Source organism: Melanotaenia boesemani, chromosome 2, assembly GCF_017639745.1.
Source record: "Melanotaenia boesemani isolate fMelBoe1 chromosome 2, fMelBoe1.pri, whole genome shotgun sequence".
NCBI lineage: Eukaryota > Metazoa > Chordata > Actinopteri > Atheriniformes > Melanotaeniidae > Melanotaenia > Melanotaenia boesemani.
Window position 1 is genome coordinate 11,148,539 of NC_055683.1, and position 20,518 is coordinate 11,169,056.

General features: G+C 41.4%; 1 long non-coding RNA gene across 1 annotated transcript; it reads right to left on the minus strand.

Annotated features, from left to right (window-relative positions):
• Positions 1–4,557: 4,557 nt before the first annotated feature.
• On the minus strand, positions 4,558–19,803 carry LOC121655545. The gene is made up of 3 exons (XR_006013237.1): positions 19,760–19,803; positions 19,502–19,660; positions 4,558–4,608 (listed from the first exon to the last, which is right to left on the minus strand). It is a non-coding gene; the product is annotated as an uncharacterized LOC121655545 (long non-coding RNA).
• Between the last annotated feature and the right edge of the window lie 715 nt (positions 19,804–20,518).

The window sequence follows — 20,518 nt, forward strand, 5'->3', positions numbered from 1 at the left end:
ATGGTAAATCAATGTGGTGAATTTCATGGGTGTCTGTCCACGTAGTGGACAGGGCTGGTGGATTAAAATATTGTAGGGGGTGCTATAGAGCCATATTGCAAATATTCCAGCATTTGTCAATTTGGCTCAGTTCTACATCTGACTACGATCCTTTCTGCCGAGTTTGGTGAAGATCGATGATACAACGGGTGAGTTACAAGTACTTCCTGTTTGATGGCGTCGGACCAATATTCGCGATGGTTACGTTTTGCAAAGGAACTTGAGATTTTTATTGTGGTATCATGAAAGGGTTTGACCTGTTGTGAAGCACTTTCAAGTGTCTGGAGTTCATGCCTGAGGAGAAGGACCCTGGCAACTGAAAAAAGGCAGATGGTTGGCCAGGAGGAGGTGCTGCAGGTAGGTGACGCTGGTGGCAGGTAAGTGACGCTAATGTTGTAGGTGACGTAGTTCTGGGGAGACGGCAGATTCAAACTAGGCTTGCCCAAACATTTATACTTTCATTCAATTGTATTTTGTGCCAGCCTAATCAAAATATTCTTTAAATTAGTAAAAATAGTGTCTTTAAAAGGTACACTCTGGAGCACAGCGGGGAGGATTTGGCCAGCCTGACAGATTTTATAGATCGTTGTTATGACAGAATCGTCATGGGGAAACCAAACAACACGTCCACCCCCTCCACCTCATCTAAGGCCAAGAGACAGCGAAATGAGGATTCACCTGGAGCTATTTCACCACCGGGGAACGACTCAACAGATGTTCTGATCTCTATAGATAAGAAACTCACTAGTTTTGATGCGCGTTTGAGCCTGGTAGAAATTCTCCACAAAGAGTTCCAGGCGCTACGTGAATCACTAGAATTCAGCCAGAAGCAGGTGGAAACTCTGGCTGTAGAATCCGTCACCGAGGGCTTGACCCATCTCTCGGAGGAAAATAAGAAGATGAAGGAAACGGTGATCGATCTGCAGGCGTGGAGCATGAGAGAACCTGGTATTTGCAGGGATTCCAGAGCAGACGGAGGAGGACCCCGAGACCACGTGAAAAACTTCATCAAAACCCACCTGAAGCTCCCGGAGGAAACGGTGAAAAACATTTCACAGAGTCCATCGGCTCGGCGGGAGGAAACCGGGGTCCAGCAGACCAAGACCTATTGTAGTGAAGTTCGTCAGCTTCAAACAGAAGGAGCAGGTGAAGAACCAGGAAACTGAGGGGAACCAACTTTGGAGTAAATGACCAATATCCCAGAGAGATTCTGGACCGACGGAGAGTCCTGTTTCCCATCAGGAGGAAATTTATCGCTGAAGGCGCTCACGCTGTCATCGCGGTGGATAAATTATTTATTAATGGACAGCTGTACCGCGACCCGGACATCACTCCGTGGCTCTGCTGTCTTGGTATGTGCTTTAATTTTCCTGTTTCCTCACTAGATCATGTTATATTCATAAAACTGCCATAAAAGATAATTTAGTTAACCGTAAATCCACTCCACTACACTGTTCTCAGCACAGATGCGTTTTTTATATTACTTTTTTCCTTTGGCACTGTCGCTCTTTTCACTCTTTACACTTCTTCTCTCCGACCCTTTAACGGTTAACGGTAACACTTGTCATTATATTATATACACATCAGCACTTTTCATGATTCACAGGAACGCACACAGAACAGCACAAGCGCACATACATCTCTGTCACAACCAGCTGGCAGATACACATGCACGCGGAGAAGCAGTGGGATGCACGCACACACGCTTCAGTAATATGCATATAGCCCTCAGTTCTGTGGTTGGTTCATGAACGAACTCACATTTGGGGTTTGAAGGAGGGCTGAGTGGGATTTGGGGGATTATAGGGGGAGGTGCTGCGGTGTGAGACATGGATGTTTGTGTGGATGTGGGGTTATGTGGGGGTGTGACTGGGGAGTGAGAATGGGAGGGTTGGATGCTGTGTGCCTTCACCGTCACCGTCTTCGTGGTGGGGTGGCTTGGGTTGGTGCTCCAGGTCTGCTGCTGGGGTCCGGGCCTCTGGCCCTGGTCTGCCTCTGGCCTCCGTGGAGGCATGGTCGCGTTTGCATGATCTCACTCACCATCCTCATCACTGATCACTCCTTGTTTCTCATGCTCTGCATGCTGACACAGTCACTGAGTTGTCCAGTGGGTTTTTATACTAAGCGATAATTCTTTTTTTTTTTCCTGTGAGTTAGTATCTGGTCGCTGTTATGTCTTTTTGATTTGGTTATTATTTAAAAACTCTTAATGACTGGCAGCCCTGTTTTTTTTTCTGTGTGTGTGTTTCTGCTTTTGTAAAAGTTGTAGGAAATTTTCTGGTGTGTTCATGTACAGGTGTAACAGTTTGTTGTCTGGTGATGGTGTGGATTGAAGGGTTGTTTCCTTCTGTCTGTGATCTTTTTGTCTCCTTTCTTCTTTCCCTTTTGCTCTTTTTGCTATTTTCCATCTTTTTATGTCCCCTCCGGTCAGGTCCAGCAAGATTACATAGATTCCATGATTCAAAGTAAATAAATAAATAAATAAATCAGATTATAAAGAGGAGCCCTACCCATAGGCTTCCCCTTTGCAGAGCAAATTTGTTCAGCACGATACAGCAACCAGATTATCATTTTGCTTGCTATGATGCTGGACAGGACAAGTAAAAAAAAAAAAAAAAAAAAAAAAAAAAACTGAAAAAAAAGCACTTCTTGTTGAAAATGGGTGGGGCTTAGTGGTCATATGGGTCTGTTCAGGACCGGACCATGACTAATCCCTGTGAGTTTGATAGTGATTGGGTGAAAATTGAGGGAGTTATATTGATTTATGATGTCATGGCGTCTTATGGAAGTTCGCCATGGCGCCAAGGTCTCGCCTTGCAGCGTAGAGCAAAAGTTTTCACCGGATATCATCATCAACTTGTTTACAGGTGTCTGACCTAGTTTGAGCCTGGTTGTGTTGAAAAAGTCAGAGAAGTGGGTCTTGAAGTAAAAAACATGACTTCCTGTCGCCAGGGGGCGTGGCCTATTCACAATCCAATAATGACCATGTAGATGTCTTGAGGATTGGATTAGCATCATACATGGCCATTTTGGTTCAGATATATTGTTTTATGTGGGAGTTATATCAATTTCGTCTTTCATGGCGGGACATAAAACTTTGAGGCCATGTCCCCTCTACGCCGTTACTCCTTTGAGAAAGTTTTTGATAACTTTTGATCACACATGCCTTTTGAACATCCTGAGCCATTTTGGTGTCAAATGTGAGGTCAGTAAAACACCAAAATGGCGACTTTGACCCAAAATGGCTGACTTCCTGTTTTTTTAGGGCAGTGCTCCAAGAGGATTTTTAGCTGGCCCGAGCATGTAGAACATGTGTAGCAAATTTCATAAAGATTGACGACATGCAGTGGCGGGGCACCATAAATAGGTGGTGCTCTGGTTCAGTTTTGCCCGAACAGTCTAGAGCACCCCAAAATATGAAATTTTTCACATTCCAATGGAGGGGGGAGGCAAAATTTGGTGAGTTTTCGAGTATGTTCAGGCCCCCAAAAATGCAATTCATTTGACGGACGAATAAGAATAATAAACGCTTGCATTTCAATATTTCAGTAGGCCTTTGCACTGCCTTTGGTGCTCGGGCCTAATGAAAGAATAATTAAAAAAAACTGTTTCAAATGTCTTTTTGTCTGAAATGTTTCTGTTTTAAATTTGAGGGGAATGTGTTATTAATTAATATTAATTAATACTGTCTTTTTAGTAACTGCCTGATTTAAAAAAAAGGAGGACCAATTTCTGGCCCCATCTGGTTGTTGTTTGCCTGTACAAAATTTTTTTCCTTGAAAAATAAATATAGAGCCATGAGAAATAAATGCAACAGATTTGAACACTTATTTTAACTGAAGGATTATTGTTGTTTTATAGACAATAACTAATAGGCTCTGTTAGTTTCAGGTTCAATGTGTGCAATAAGGTCATTTTAAAAGGTTTTAATAAACACTGAACCAGTCCGGCCCTCAACTTGTTTTATTTTTTATTTTGGCCCTTGTTGTGTGTTTTTGAGTTTGAGTGGTGGTGGTGGGGGTATGAACACTGTTTACAAGATGCTCAGTGGGATAAATACAAAATTACTATTTCATTATGTATAAGACCAAAGTTCCAGAGAAATTCATATTTCATGCTCTGAAAACTGGACAATTAACATTAAATTATTAAAAGTAAAGAAAAACAGATCCACATCCTAACTTGATGGTTTGGGTTTAGTTTTAACTGTCATGTGCACTGTTGCATGTTCTACTAGTTAAGCAGCAACCTGTACACACATGGACTATGAAAAAAAAAGTTGTGGTGTAAGAGACCTAAATCAGAGACACATCTGATATTCATACAAACAGCTTCCACAAGTTTGTTACTCATGAATAAAAACTCTTTTAAACTTTTAGTTTGATAAATCCTGACCTGAGAGTTTCCAGTTTGCAGTCTGGACTCTTCAGTCCACCACACAGCTTCTTTACTCCTGAGTCCTGCAGGTCGTTGTTACTCAGGTCCAGTTCTGTCAGACTGGAGGACCGGGAGCTGAGGACTGAGGACAGAGGTCCACAGCTTGTCTCTGAGAGACCACACGCACTCAGCCTGGAGAGAAAGTTACAGAGAAAATGTAAGACGTGAAAAGACTGAATCAGCACTCATGTTGAACGTCGACTCAAAGAACACCTGTAGAAAAAATCAGGTGTAACTCCACAGTGTTTTACTTGTTTCATAGTGTTCTTACTGTTTGTTGACTGTTGCATTTTACACGTGTTTAACTGGTAAAAGAGGTGTTGGTAAAATAATTTCAGTTCAGAAGGACCAACCTGTGACTTCAGAGATGAGTATTAGACACTGATTTATATATGTGCAGATGGTCCAGTCAGAACAGATGAGGTATACAGCACCAGTCCAACACACTTCTCCTTATGCCACGCTTTATTGTTGCTGAGTCACATTCTACGTATGAACACATGTATATCTGTAAGTCTGTGGTTTCTATCAAGAGAAATAAAATACACAGATTGATCCTACGGAAGCTGAGAGTTGTCATGTTCGCATGTTTTTTTAACACCGTTTTCTCGGGATAACGGATTATTTAAATACAGGGTGGCAGGGGAGCTGGAGATGTTCCTGGTCCATCCCAGAACCAACACAGAGAGAAAAACAGTCAGTCAGACTCACACTCACTCCTAGAGAGAGTTTAGAGACTCAAGCCAGCCTAATATGCAGGTCTTTGCCAGGAACAGAGAGGGAGTGAGTCTGTGATGTGCATAAGTTAAGGTCCGACAGGGAGTGACTGTGGTGCTGGTGTATAAGAGGACTGGAGAGTCAATGGGAGACAGGTGTGACAGGTTGGCTTGATGAAGATGAGCAGAGGAGTGGAGTGACTGGCTGTGAGAGGAATGACAGAATGTAACAGTATATACATTAATAAATTATATCAGATTTTATTGAATGTGTTTGTGGTCTACTGGGAGCAGTGCTGACTTCTAGTCTAACTGCTGCAGGATGATGAAGGCATCCTTCCTAGATAGAAATGACTTCCCAAAGTCATCTCCATCCTTTTTATGGGAAACTGACAAAGCAGTATTGAGAGCATAATCATCTCATTTCCCACCTACAAAAGTAAAGAAAGAAAACAACAAGAAGCTGAACTGGAACAGAAAATAAAACGACTACAACCATCATCGCTTCTAACCCAACTGAAGAGACAGAAAACAACCCAGATCAAACCAGTTTCATTAAAGGCAGACACTCATCCAACAATACACGTAGACTTCTTAACCTTTTAGACTGCTCAATATCACAACAATCCATAGTCACACTAGACCCAGAAAAGGCATTTGATAGTGTTAACTGGTCATTTCTCATTTCCACATTGTAAAAATTTGGCTTTGTGAATCAAGATTTTATCTACATCACCATCAGCTGTGTGGCTGTAGGTGCAGCCATCACATGGTTGTTGAGCAGATATTATGACCAATCTGGGTCCAGAAATCAGTATCAGGTGCAATGGATCAATCTTTGTCCCACTGGGATTCTGGTAAGGAAGGGCTATTGTCTGATTGTTGTATTATTTTGTATATTTTACAGAGATGATTTTTTGAAATAAGAAATGTTAAGTAAATTTGAACTTAGTAATGGAAGATTTCAATTTATGGACTTAATGTTATATTAGAAGACAAATACTAAACTAATACAGAACATGATGTTCAAAATGGGATTTCACTCGGATCTCTGCACTAACCACTCTAAAAATACCTTGGATAATTAAATCTAGGCCTGTCACGGTAACTCATTTTGCCGTGTGATTAATTTTCTAAAAAATTCTTGCAATACGTGATAACATTGCGCAGGGCAATAATGTAATTTTGAGACCATTTTCAATTAATATAATGACAATGCCATAATAATGCAAATACACCCTTTCAAAGATCAATAAACTTTCATTTCTAAAGAATATTTTACACTGGAACTGGAAGAAAATTTAAATAAAACAAAAATAATACAAATAGAACGGACTCTCAGTCTCATTAACAATAAATGAAAACCAAACACAACCAAAAACCATAAGTATGATAGAAAATAAAGTCTCTGTTATGTAAACAAAACTGCCCTTCAAAAAAATATTAAACATGGAGCTCAGACAGGGAAAACCAGTAAGACTGCCAGTTAGTACCATTGTATTAAAAAAAAAATAGAATAGAAGTATACTGCCCATCATTGCTGTTTGTGGCCCAAAAGTAATGCGGCCCACTTGGAATCTTCCTGAACCTCTCCATTGGCCGACATTGCTCTTGATGTGTATTTCAGCGTGAGAAATCAGAGGATGAGCATGAGAAGCCACTCAAACGCGTGAGTCTCACGGGCGATGCGTGATGGTTGGCAGCCCTCTAAAACAGATGCGGCGTACCGACTCGTACAGGTCTCTGCTGCAACATGCGGCTGTCAAGTGTGACAGGAGAGAGATCAGAGAGGTTCAGTCCAGATACTCCACAGTGAAACTGTTGTCATACATGGTCTATGATAAAGTAAGTTAGGAGAAAAAGCTAATGAAAATTATCGTGGCCAGCAAACTTGTCGTGCTCATTTTTTCTTACCGTGCAATTAATTGACTTATTGCTTATTGCGACAGGCATAATTACATCCATGCCATATGGCACTGTACACCAGTTCAACAATTCTGGAAAGAAATCCCAGAATCTCTTTCTCCGTTCATGAGCTGTCACATCCCTCTGGACCCCTCACACTCTGCCCACTCACTGCCTACTAAGCCCAGTTTCCACCAATGATCATCTACCCGGGTGGTGTGATCTGGTTTCTGATCTGTATGATGCAATAGATGTGCTTTCTCCAGATGTTTGATGACGTCACCAACATCACACCCTCCACCAATGTCCTGCTGCTGGGACAAGATGGCGGCGTGACAGGCTGGTTTTTATCGATCTTTCAGCACCCAACTATTAACGTTGTTTTAACGCAGCAGATATACTTTTCCTGTGGAAAGTGACAGAGCGGTTGTTTGTTTTTTTATTTTGGTGTAATATCTGAACCAGTACCGATAAAATGCCTCAGTCTGTAGAAGAAACAAGTCATGCAAAGAGGCAGGAAGCTCTGCTAGCTTGTTTGCTAAAGAGCACGACTACAACAGCAAGATGGATGGCAATCTGCAAGCAGTGATGGAAGAGGAGTTCCCTCCACTACCGCTGACCCCAAGTAAGCCTCCCCTTGCCAAGAAACCCTTTTTTTCTCACGCTTTAAACTGATGATGCTGTTTGCATGTTGGCTAACTTGATGAACACCAGGAGTGATGCATTGGAGAAAATGGTGGACACCGTCCGCTTTGAAACTAAACTCATAAATAAAAAGGTTGCTCACACTGAAAAATGTGTGGGAAAAAGTGAGGAATCTGCTTTGAAATCCATGGCACATGGCAGACCTGGAAAGCTATGGTCATCGGTGGAATTTGAGGCTATACGGCGCTCCGGAGACGGAAAAGGAAAAAGTGTGCAAGGAGGTGGTTTGTATCTGCCAAAAAAACTTTCCATCCAGTAAAGAAAAGTTGTCCAATGACATTGATCTTACCCATTGGATGAGGAGAACCCGCCAGGACGACTCGAGTTCTCACGGCATTATCATCAGGTTCCCGACGTCTGAAGGAGGACTTCTGGAAAGCTGCTAAGAATAGCGGCTTTCTCCAATCTAAAGGCCTACGCTTCTCCCAGGACTTAACAAAGGAGGAAAGGGATAACCGACCGAAGCTCTGGCCAAAGATCAAGAAAGCTGGTGAAGAGGGAAAGGCTGCATACTTCGTGGGAGGTGGTGGTTTTATCAAAGGTTCAGAGATTTACCCGTAATCCTAAAAACTACATCTATGAGATGGTTCCCTGTGTTTGGTCCTCTATGCTCTCAGGTATTTTTTGAGCCTCAATTCTGAACATCTGAGTCTTTTTTGATCCAGATATTATAAGAAGAAAAAACGTTGATTTAGTTCCTGTTAGCGTTAAATAATTCTATCAGGGTAACTTTACTGCTGCTGTTCTCGATGTTGCACTACTTGTTAAAATTTAAAGGTTTTATAAAACAAAACTTTATTCTTTGTGTTCATTACTGTTCACTTTCATGTCTACTCTATCTTTTGTGTCTCTTGATGCCAGGGGGCTACGCAGCAATGTTAAGCGTAAAGCTTTATTCCTTTTTGCTAAAGAATTTAATCCAGACTTTTGTTTTTTAAAAGAATCTCAATCTACCTCTGATGATGCTGAATTTTGGAAAAGGCAGTGGGATGTCACCTTATGGTTTTCAGCTCAGCTCAGCTCAGCCGGGGGTAACTACTAAAACAGATTCTGTGGGGAGGCATTATTCACTGAAAATGACCTATTAGGCCACTTCATGTGTCAAACGATCCAATGTAATGAAGAAATAATTATTACCACTAATGTCTACGGGTACAACACGGAGAAGGAAAATGGCGGTCTGTTTCTGTCCCTAGGGGAAACTTTGTTAAATTGTTTAGATAAATTTACAAATGCGACCCTGTTGTTAGGAGGTGATCTCAATGTTGGACCAGACAATTCTTTAGACAAATGGCCTCCTCGTGCACCTTACAGAAGCAACACCAAGCTTAACATTTATAGAGAGGTTTAACCTTCATGATATCTGGACAGGGCTCCAGACTAACTTGACTAACTATGAGGAGCACAGTGGCCCCTAACTTAAATTTTTAAGAGTGGAAGCAGAAAATTTAGGGGTGCACACTGAAATCGACTTGCAAAGCAAACATTCACATTTCCTCTCATTTTCACTGTATTAGTGATAAAGGCAAAAATTGATAATGAAAAAAAAAACCTTTAGAACAGCAAAAATTAATAAATAAAATAAATAAACAAATAAAATAATAATATTTTTTAGTTCAGTTATTTTTTAACTGTATTTTGTTTTTTAATTAAGTATCTGCAACATGTCACAACGCTTAACTTTTTAAATGTTTTTGTCCACACTCTTTATTAATAGACATTATTGTGATGGTAAACCAGCGAAGGGTCCTCCAGTAGCAGCTTTGTACGTTTCATTTTTTTAGCCTGGTCATGAAACAGAGGTGTACGTCTGTTCTGAATACAGCTGCTGCTGCTGCGAGAAGACCAGGCCTCATATGAGAGGGTCTGCACAGCACTGCTCCTTGTTGGGAAGAGTAAACTACCTTCATTCACCTCAGTCTCCAAAAGTCTCCAATAATACCAGAAAAAGCTGCTAGAAGGTCTGAAAACTTGCTAAATTCAGCGACAAAGTCGTTAAGTTGACAACAATGAGGAATAATAAATTCCCCAAAGACCCGCCTCTTTCCACACATTAGCCAATCACAGTGCTCGTTCGTCCCGCTCACACACACATTGGCTGTCGTCTTCTTCGTTGGTGTTCGTCTACTTTTCTCGTATTGAAGTTAGTTTGAGTCGGCAAACCAGCAGCTAATTTGTGCATTACTGTGAACTACTGGGCTGAAGAGAGGAGCAGAAGTTTGTTAGTTACCAAATAAATTCAGTTATAACTACTAGAAGAAAAATACAGGCAAATGTATCATCACCATTGTAGAGTAGATGTCACGGTGTTTGACTGTAGTCAGGATTTCCCAGCCGTCTCCGAAGGCATGCTCCCTCCAGCGCTGCCCTGATTACTTATGCGCTCCACCTGCGCTATGCCCTTTATATATGTTTGTGTGACAGTTCTTCCCTGCCAGATCGTCTCGGTTTTTCCCTGCACGTTTCCAGCCTTTTGGCTTTGGATTTCACATGTCATTGATTAAAGATATAATCGAATACATCGTCAAACCTTTCACACATATCTGTAATCAGTCCCTGATAACAGGAGAATTTCCCCAGAAAATGAAATTAGCCAAAGTTATACCCATTTATAAAACAGGTGACAAACAGATGCTATCAAAACAGGCCCATTTCATTGTTGCCACAACTGTCAAAAATACTGGAGAAAATATTCCTCAATAGACTGGAGAACTTTATTACAAAGCACAACATACTGTGTGATCAGCAATATGGATTCAGAGCAGACAGGACAACTACACATGCACTTGTAGACTTTACAGAGAAGATAGCCACAGCTATAGAAAAGAAGGAATATGCAATAGGGGTATTTTTAGATTTGAAAAAAGCTTTCGATACTGTTGACCATGAACTATTACTTAAAAAATTACAAAAATATGGAATTAGAGGGACAGCACAAAACTGGATTAGAAGTTATTTACAGGACAGAAAACAATATTTACAACTACAAGAAGTCAAGTCTGAAATACAGAATCTTACCTGTGGGGTCCCCCAGGGGTCAGTACTGGGCCCTTTTCTGTTTATTTTGTATATAAATAATCTAAAAGAATCCTGTAAAAACCTGAAACCAATATTATTTGCAGACGACACAAATTTACTTTGTAGCGGGGAGAATCTGCAACACCTTCTGGATACAGTGGAAAGAGAAGTCTCAATATTGAAGAGATGGTTTGACAACAATAAATTGACATTGAATTTAAATAAAACAAAATATGTCATTTTTGGAAATCGTAATAATTGATGATAAATTAAATTGGAAATCACATATAAGCTACATCAAGTCAAAGATATCCAAATCAATTGCAATATTACTTAGAGCCAAAAATCTCATGAATTCAAATTCACTATATACTTTGTACTGCTCCTTCATACTCCCATACCTGACTTATTGTGTGGAACTTTGGGGCAACACCTACAAAACAAATACAGAACTCATATATATTATTCAGAAAAAAGCAATAAGAATCGTTTGTAATGCTCCGTACAGACAACCCACAAACCAACTCTTTGTCAATTTGAAAGCGCTCAAATTCAGAGATCTAGTTGACTTTAAAATAATACAATTTATGTATTTAGTAATTCATCAAAAAGCACCACAAAGTATCCAGGGGTTGTTTCAGATAAGGGAAAGTACATATGCTCTACGAGGTACAAGTATGCTAAAAACATTTATGGTACGAACGAAAACAAAATATCATTGTATTACAACTAAAGGAGTTAAGCTATGGAACACTTTAGGTGATGAAATGAAATTATGTCAAACGCTTAATAAACTTAAAAGTACTTTGAAAAATCATATACTAGATAAATATAGGACAGAAGCATTTTGATGTATGTATGCCTGAGTGCTAGTATGTGTATGTATATGTACGTGCATGCCTATGCATGTATGCATCTGTTTATATTTATAAATATATACATGTATGTGTATATACATGTGTATATGAGTATGTACATATAAGTATATGTATATATGTGTGTATGTGTGTGAATATATAGGTGTATATTATAAACATAATTGGAGAGTATGAATCTGCTGAATGACGGCTATTATGTAACATATATGAGTAATTCCATTGAGAACTGATAGGTAACTGATAAATTATTTATTGGTGTATTGTGTTTTAAAAAGGGGCAGGCATTATAAGTTTTCTTCTTCCTGCTCCTTTTCAAGCATGGTTGTGCCTTAAGATGTGTTTTTGATTTGTTTTCGTAAAATTCTGTGTTGCTTGTGCATAGCCATGTGAGAAATAAATAAATAAATTAAAAAAATAATTAAAAAAAATAATAATATCCTGATTCTGCCTGCCCCCAGTCTGGTAACCCTGTTTTTTCTGTCATTTGGATTCTGCTGGTATTCTGACCCTTGGACTGTCTTTTGGATATTGGATTTGGATTTGGATTTGGATGAACGGAACCTGTCTGACTTCCTTTCTGAAATAATGGAGGATTTACCTGGAATCTTCTTATGGATTATGCCCACGTTAAGGTTTCAGCTCTTGTCTTTGTCAGAGCCAACTAACTCTGTTTTGGTTCAGCAGTCCTGACAGCCCCAGTGGAGCCTTTTGCAGCCCTCACAATACTGAAGATCTTCTGGCTTGCTTCCATCCCCTCTGCTGGTACGTGGTCACCTAATCTTACACATTCCCGTCTTATCACGCTGGTTCTCACCTTGGCTCTCCTATCCTCACAGGCTAGTGGACATTGCTACCAGACCCCCTGGATATATTCACGCCTTTACAATAAAACCGTTTTCTACCCAATCCTCAGTTCTGACTTTTATTGTGGTCTTGTTTGCTGAATTGTTACAGTAGATGAAAAATTCCCTCGTATTGTCTCACATTTTAGTAACAAAATGCCACCATTTGGTCGCAGTCTGGAGCCCTGCTGGAGAGTAAAAAATCCTCCTGAGAAAGTTTTTTCGTGGAGTAACAGACTGGTACAAGTCTTTCTAGAACTGACTTATGGTTAATCTAAAAAAAGTGTTGCTATAGATCACATTACTGTGTAAAAAATGTGAATCACGATTTTTTTGCTCAGAATTGAGATCACGATTCTCTGGCATGATTTTTTTCACTAAATGCTTTTTGCACTGAACTGATTCAACGTTTATTAAAAACTTTTATTATAATGACCTTATTGCACACATTGTACCTGGAACTAACAGAGCTTGTTAGTTCCTGCCTATAAAACAACATTAATAATTAAAAGAAGTCTTTAGATTTGTTGCATTAACTTCTAATGGCTCTATATGAACTTTTTTCCAGAGTAACTTCAACTGAAAACATTTTCTGCAGAATTTCCTGATTTGAAAAATCAAATGTCGTTAGAGCAGAACAATGCAAAAACTTAAACTGCACTTAACGTCACTTTTCTACAGGTGTGTATATATAATACACACACGCACACATCTATATATGTATATATCTACATAGTGTAACATGTTTGTGGATGATGTGCCATGGAAGCAGGTTTGGCTAATTCCTAATAAATCTCTGATCACTAATAAAAGGAAAGAAATCTCCTTCAGGCTCGTCCATAGCATTTACCAGCTAAAGTCTAGATTCAGAACAGATTTACATGAAATATTCATATACTTTGCAGTTTTAGTAAAAACTCTCCTGAAACGATGGTCCATTTATTTTGGTCTTGTCCAGCTGTAAAAGTGTTTTAGTAAAAGATCTGCAGTCTGATTCAGGATGAAATTGATGTTCTTTATGCTTTATGTGGAAGACCTGCAGTCATCTGTCGTTGTGTCCTTGGGCAAGACACTTAACCCTCCTTGCCTCCAGTGTTGGCATTGCTGGTGTATGAATGTGTGGATGAATGTTCGGTGATGGTCGGAGAGGCCGTAGGCACAGACTGGCAGCCACGTTTCCGTCAGCTTGCCCCAGGGCAGCTGTGGCTACACACGTAGCTTACCATCACCAGGTATGAGTGAGGAGTGGATGAATAATGGATTCACACAATGTAAAGTGCTTTGGGTGCCTTGAAAAGCGCTATATAAATCTAATCCATTATTATCAATATTATTATTATTAATTAATCTCATTATTATTATGGCCAGATTTCATGTTCATAAGTGTAAATTTACAGGTAGGAAACCAGGCTTCATTTCTTTGTTTGATTAATTCAAACATGACATCCACTCTATACATTATTCTAAAAAACAAAAAGCAGTTAAAACTGTATGTGTGTGCAGGATGTTTAATATGTAGACATAGTTTTTAACCCCCAGTATGTCTTTTTTCTTTTTCTTTCTCACTTCTCTCTTTTCTCATGTTGAACTAATGTTTCTACATTTAGATACAATAAGTTTTCTTTACTATTTACATATTTAAGTTGTTTATTTTCTGTATTCAGAACCTTTATTTTTTATATAGACAACTGTATTTATTGTCTTTGTAAATGCTTCATGTGTAATAAAGTAGATATAAATAAAAAGTAAGCCGGTGTCCTGCTTCTGGTGCCTCTGGTCCGGGCTCTGGCCCGCCATCACAACCGGCTCATACACCAAAAAACAGCCTGCACAGAGCAGCAGTTTTTACTCATTATTAACCTCTTTATCTCTTTTTATTCATCTATCTACATCAACTGTACACTATTCATTCTCTTTTTAATGAACAATTATGAATTAAATCACGCTCCAATCATGTTTAAAATGATTAATTAAATTACTGTCTCTCAATAACTCCACAGAACACTCTGTATACTGTATACTATATACCTCAGGTTGGTTTTAAACATTGTTTTAGAAGCTTAATGACACACATAACAATAATATATCCACAAAATGAGCAATTAGCCGTGGTCGGCAGCAGCTAGCATGCTATGCTAGGTGCTAACTGTTATCACTAACTGGAGTTTTCTCTCCACAAAAACACAATAACACAGTGATGTCCGGCAACTCAGAAACCTCCTCGTGGGTGTGGATACCTTCCGGAATCAATAACTCCACATGAAATGAAGCTTTAACCACTCTTCATCCAGTTATTAGCATTAACATGCTCTCTCTCGGCTGAAGTCTGTTCTCATTGGCATCAGTGCAGAAGAACTAAAAGCGTCCTCTGCTGGTGAAAATAGAAACTACAACTACAAACTCATTCTAACAGCAGCTATAGCTCAGTGGTTCTCACACTTTTTCTACCTGCCCTCCTTTTGGAGAAATAAATATTCCATTCCTTTAACATTATATATGAATTTGATGAATCCTGACCTGAGAGTTTCCAGTTTGTAGTTTGGACTCTTCAGTCCATCACACAGCTTCTATTCTACAGTCATTTCTACAGTCATTTAGCATAAGCTTTTTCAGTCCTGAGTCTTGCAGAAAACCTCTCATCAAAGCGTTTGAATTTCCAGAGATTTGTGACGATATGCGACGTTGCCCTGCAGTCAGCCATCAGGCCCTTTAGGTCGACACCTGCCCCCTCGCTCACTCGGAAGGCATACTCCTCATCCTGGGTATCTGTCTTGGCACAGGCTTTTCGTGCGTCATCCCGTTCTCTGCATTGTTTCCGTCTGCAGGTGGTGTCCTGGTGTGAGGGGCTTTTGCAGTAACTGCTACAAGACCTTCGCTGGCAGGTCCTGGCCAGATGTCTCTTCAGGCCGCATTTGAAGCACACCAGGTCCGCTGTTACCTTCTCTGCTCCTCGTTCACTCGGGTTAGCAGGTTTCCCTCTCTGGCGCAAACAAGCTTTCATCACATTGTCATCCGCTGCGGCAGCACGCATGTTTTCAGTGTCTTCATAGCTCCGTTACTTTGTTTTAAACTCCAGCAAATGACATGGTCTCATCAAGTTGTGTGACATGGATGACAAATGGTTGGAAGGATTCTGACAGCCCTTTCAGAACCATAGCTACCAGCAGGCCATCGCTTAAGGTTTCACCAGCATTTCTCAACGCTGTGATGACAGTCTCAGCTCGAATAACATATTCATTGCCTGACCTCTTAAGTGAAGTAAGTTCAGTATAAAGGCTAATGATACAAGGCTTTCCTTTCCCTTGATAGTCTCAAAATCCGCAATGCTTCCCGTCCGTCATCAGCTTCCTTGCGCATAACCAGTGAAAGGCTTTTGTCATCCAAAAACTGGATAAGTTCTGCATATGTCTCATCATTGGCCACAGCTGGTGGGTTCAGAATAGTGTCCTTCAACCCTTGCAATCGTAGGTGGCCCAAGAATTTAATCTGCCAAAGTTCATAATCATTTTTGTCTTCATCAAACAAAAGTCGGGCCCAATAGTCTTTGACTTCTCCTGGACCCATAATTTGTTGGCAGATCTGAACTGCACAACAGTTACGCGTTCAGTAAAAAAAAGGTAAATAAAACTTGTGTAAAGCACAGTAACTACCTTTCCTTTCACGACAAATCTTATATGAAAAAAAAAAAAAAACATGCACAGGAGACAGAAACTGCTTCTTAGTTGCTCAGCTCACAAAATCCGAACAGCTGTAAGTGAACGGCTCTTTATTGAACACACCTACAATTAGTCTGGTCACACACACCTGGGCCAGTAACTCTTCCGATTAGGAAGTGAGAATACAAATTCACAAATCAATAGAAAAAATAACATAAAACATGAATGACCGCATGTTTACAAAACAGAAATAATATTTGGGTGCATCTGTCAACACAAAATCAATAATTGAGAGTATCTGTGGTATTTGATAATGAGGATGATGAGGATGAGGAAAGGGTGAACTGGACTACAATGATGTGTCCGTAAAAGTGCCTCGAGACTATTTTTTTATACTCAGGTCCAGTTTTATCAGCCTGGAGCTGATAGAACTGAGGACAGAGCTGCATTAAAAAAAAGTAAAAGTGGAGCTACACAATCTAGTTTCATTGTTAGTTCTCTATCCACAAGTTTTTTCTGACTTTCTAACATTTATAGGAGAGATTGTGCAAATATTTCCCATCAACTACAAAAATCTCACTATCCACAAACATGTTTAATGTAATTAATAACAGCGTCTACATCTTCAGTTCACCGTGAAATGAAAGTGTTGAAGGTAGAGCTAGTTTCACAGCAAAGACCTGTGTGGACTGATAATTACATGAAAGTCTGATAAATCATTTCTACATGTGAAATGTATTTCACACATCTTTAAATCTCTTCTCAGTCTGTGGATGTTATTTGTGGCAGAGCAATATACCTGTAGAAGATCTGGGGCCTCATTTATAAACCTGAGCGTAGCAAAGCAGACTACAGGCGGCGTCCGCAGGGAAACAAGGAAATGCAGCACAAAACTTCCAGATTTATGAAAGCATGCGGACGCACGTCCCACGCCTGTTTCCATTTATAAATCACAATCAACTCTAATGTTGGTGCAGGTGAGGGAGCGCCTTGCTCCATCCACATGGTGGCTATAAAAGGTCAGGTGAACGCCTGTAATACATTTTCATCACATCATTTCCATGATGGCTCAGGAGGGAAAAGATGGAAGAGGAGGATTTCTTTGGAATGTCAGACGGAGATCCTGATGGACCACGTTGGAAAACTAGAACAGGTTTTATCTGGTGGGGGCAGCGTGGTCATCTCCAGGGTCAGAAAGGTGGAGGAGGGCAGCAGGTGGAGATGCTGCCAACACCGTGTCAGAGGAAGACACGCCAGAGAGGAGGATGGCGCGGCTGGATGTCACAGCTGGCAGGGCATCCGTCTGACATGTGGGAGACCAAAGTTCGAATCCCACAGGGTTGAATATTAACTCCACCCTAATGCTATAGCCACTGGGAAGTTGCTTTGATGAGAAGCATCTGCTAAATGACAGTAATGATGCTGGTAGTTTGGTCTTTAATGTATAAAATAAATATGTACAGATACATCTGAGATTGGTAGCAGTTTATTTAGTGTTAAATAATATTTCTTTCTAGTTCCTGGTGTTCCAGCTGAGTGGGTGGGGCTCCAGCTGGGGGCGGTGCTCCAACTGGGTGGACAGGGCTGCAGCTGTGGTTGGAGAGAGTGAGGTCAGAGACTCCACCCAGCACTGCAGCAGCCGTGTCCTCAGAGGAAGTCCTGCAGGTGCAGAGGGACGCCATCACCGCTATTAACCAGTTGGAAAAGGAGTTGTGGGAAATAAAGGAAATCCACCTCTTGTGTGTTTCCTAAGCGTTGCATCACTTCTAGACCTCTAGTCTTCTGGGTCTTAGGATGAAGGACCGAAGCTACTTCTCACATTTTCTTTTACTGACTGGTTCATGCTGGCAGCAAAATGTCCACCTTATTTAGCTGGACGGATTTTATAACATTAAGTTTTGCTGGGGGACTTCAATGCTCATGTGGGCAATGGCAGCAAGACCTGGAGGGGCGTGATTGGGAGGAACGGCCCCCCTAATCTAAATCTGAGTGGTGTTTTGTTGTTGGACTTCTGCGCTCGTCATGGACTTTCCATAACAAACACCTTGTTCAGACATGAGAGTGTCCACATGTGCACTTGGCACCAGGACACTATAGGCCGCAGTTCGATGATCAACTTTGTAGTCATGTCGTTGGACTTGTGGCCGCATGTTCGGACACTCGGGTGAAGAGAGGGGCGGAGCTGCCAACTGAACACCACCTGGTGGTGAGCTGGCTCAGATGGTGGTGGAGGATGCCGTTCCGGGAATGTCTGGCAGAGTCCCCTGTCAGAAAGAGTTTCAACTCCCATCTCCGGCAGAGCTTCAAACATGTCCCGGGTGAGGTGGGGGACATTGAGTCCAAATGGGCTGTGATCCGTGCCTCTATTGTCAAGGCAGCCAGCCACAACTGTCGTAACGGTAACCACGGAACTTGTTGGTGGACACTGGCAGTAAGGGATGCCGTCAAGCTGAAGAAGGAGTCCTATCGGGCCTTTTTGGCCTGTGGGACTCCAGAGGCAGCTGACAGGTATCGGCTAAGCGGAGCACAGCTTCGGAGGTCGCTGAGGCAAAAACGCGGGCATGGGAGGAGTTTGGCGAGGCCAAAGAGAATGACTTCCGGACGGCTTTGAGGAGATTCTGGTCCACCATCCGGTGGTTCAGGAGGGGAAAGCAGTGCTCCGTCAACACTGTGTACAGTGGGGATGGGGGGCTGCTGGCCTCAACTCGGGAGGTTGTGAGGTGTTGGAGGGAATACTTCGAAGACCTTCTCAATCCCACCAACACTTCTTCCGATGAGGAAGCAGAGTCTGGGGTAGCTGGTGCTGGCTGTCCTATCTCTGGGGCTGAGGTCGCTGAGGTGGTTAAAAAGCTCCTCAGAGGCAAGGCCCCGGGGTGGATGAGGTCCGCTCAGAGTTCCTTAAGGCTCTTGGATCCCTCTGAATTTATCCCACCACCTTTCCTAAACTCCATGATGTTTTCCATCAGGGTAAAGGAGTTTAGGCAGGAAAAAGCATTGGGGGTGATTCTGTTTACTATGTGACTGAACAACTGGATGGAAACAACGTGATAAACAAGCAGGACAAGCAACGTTTCAACCAAAGCTGAGAGACAAAGTAGAGCATCGTTATTTAACCAGAGGCTCATTTATACCTTTAAGTCCTAAATAAAACACATGTTCCTTCATTTTAAAAGATGTGTTACTCTGGACATATTTCATTCACAATATTTCAAAGTAGTTTAGAAAACATTGCAGATTATTCCATCACAGAGATGTTTGAAGCTGAAACAGAGGAAAAACATGTGAGAGCAGCAGAGAAACCTGACCTGAGAGTTTCCAGTTTCCAGTTTTCCAGTCCATCACACAGCTTCTTCAGGCCTGAGTCCTGGATTCTCAGGTCCAGGTCCTTCAGTCTGGCGGACGGAGAGCTGAGAGCTGAGGACAGAGCTGAACATCCTTCAACTGAGAGGGAACAGCTGCTCAGTCTGAAGAGGAAATAATAAGACAAGTAATAATCTGTCCCATGATGTACCCTTATACCTGCAGCAGTATATTTCTCCACATCCTGCTATATATGTACTTACAGAGCTTTGCTGGAGGCTTTGACCACTGGCAGCAGCCTCAGAAGAACCTCCTCTGAAGGAGAGTATTTCTGCAGGTTAAACACCTCCAGATCTTCTTCTGATGACAGTAAGATGAAGACCAGAGCTGACCACTGAGCAGGAGACAGTTTATCTGTGGAGAGATGTCCTGATCTCAGGAACTGATGGATCTCCTCCTCTAGAGAACGATCATTCAGTTCATTCAGACAGTGGAACAGATTGATGCTTCTCTCTGCAGACACATTCTCACTCATCTTCTTCTTGATGTACTGGACTGTTTCCTGATTGGTCTGTGAGCTACTTCCTGTCTGTGTCATCAGGCCTCGTAGGAGACTCTGATTGGTCTGCAGTGAAAGACCCAGGAGGAAGCGGAGGAACAAGTCCAGGTGTCCATTTGGACTCTGTAAGGCCTCGTCCACAGCTCTCTGATGGAGATCTAATTGATTTGGTTTAATTGTTGACCAAATAGAATCTGTTTGTTGTTCCTCCATCAGGTTGATTCCAGACTTGATGAAGGTCAGACGGACATGAAGAGCAGCCAGAAATTCCTGAACACTCAGATGGACGAAGCTGAACACCTTCTCCTGGTACAGTCCTCTCACTTTTTTAAAGATCTGTGTGAGCACTCCTGAGTAAACTGAGGCTGCTGTGATATCGATGCCACACTCTGTCAGGTCTGATTCATAGAAGATCAGGTTTCCTTTCTGCAGCTGATCAAACGCCAGTTTTCCCAGAGACTCA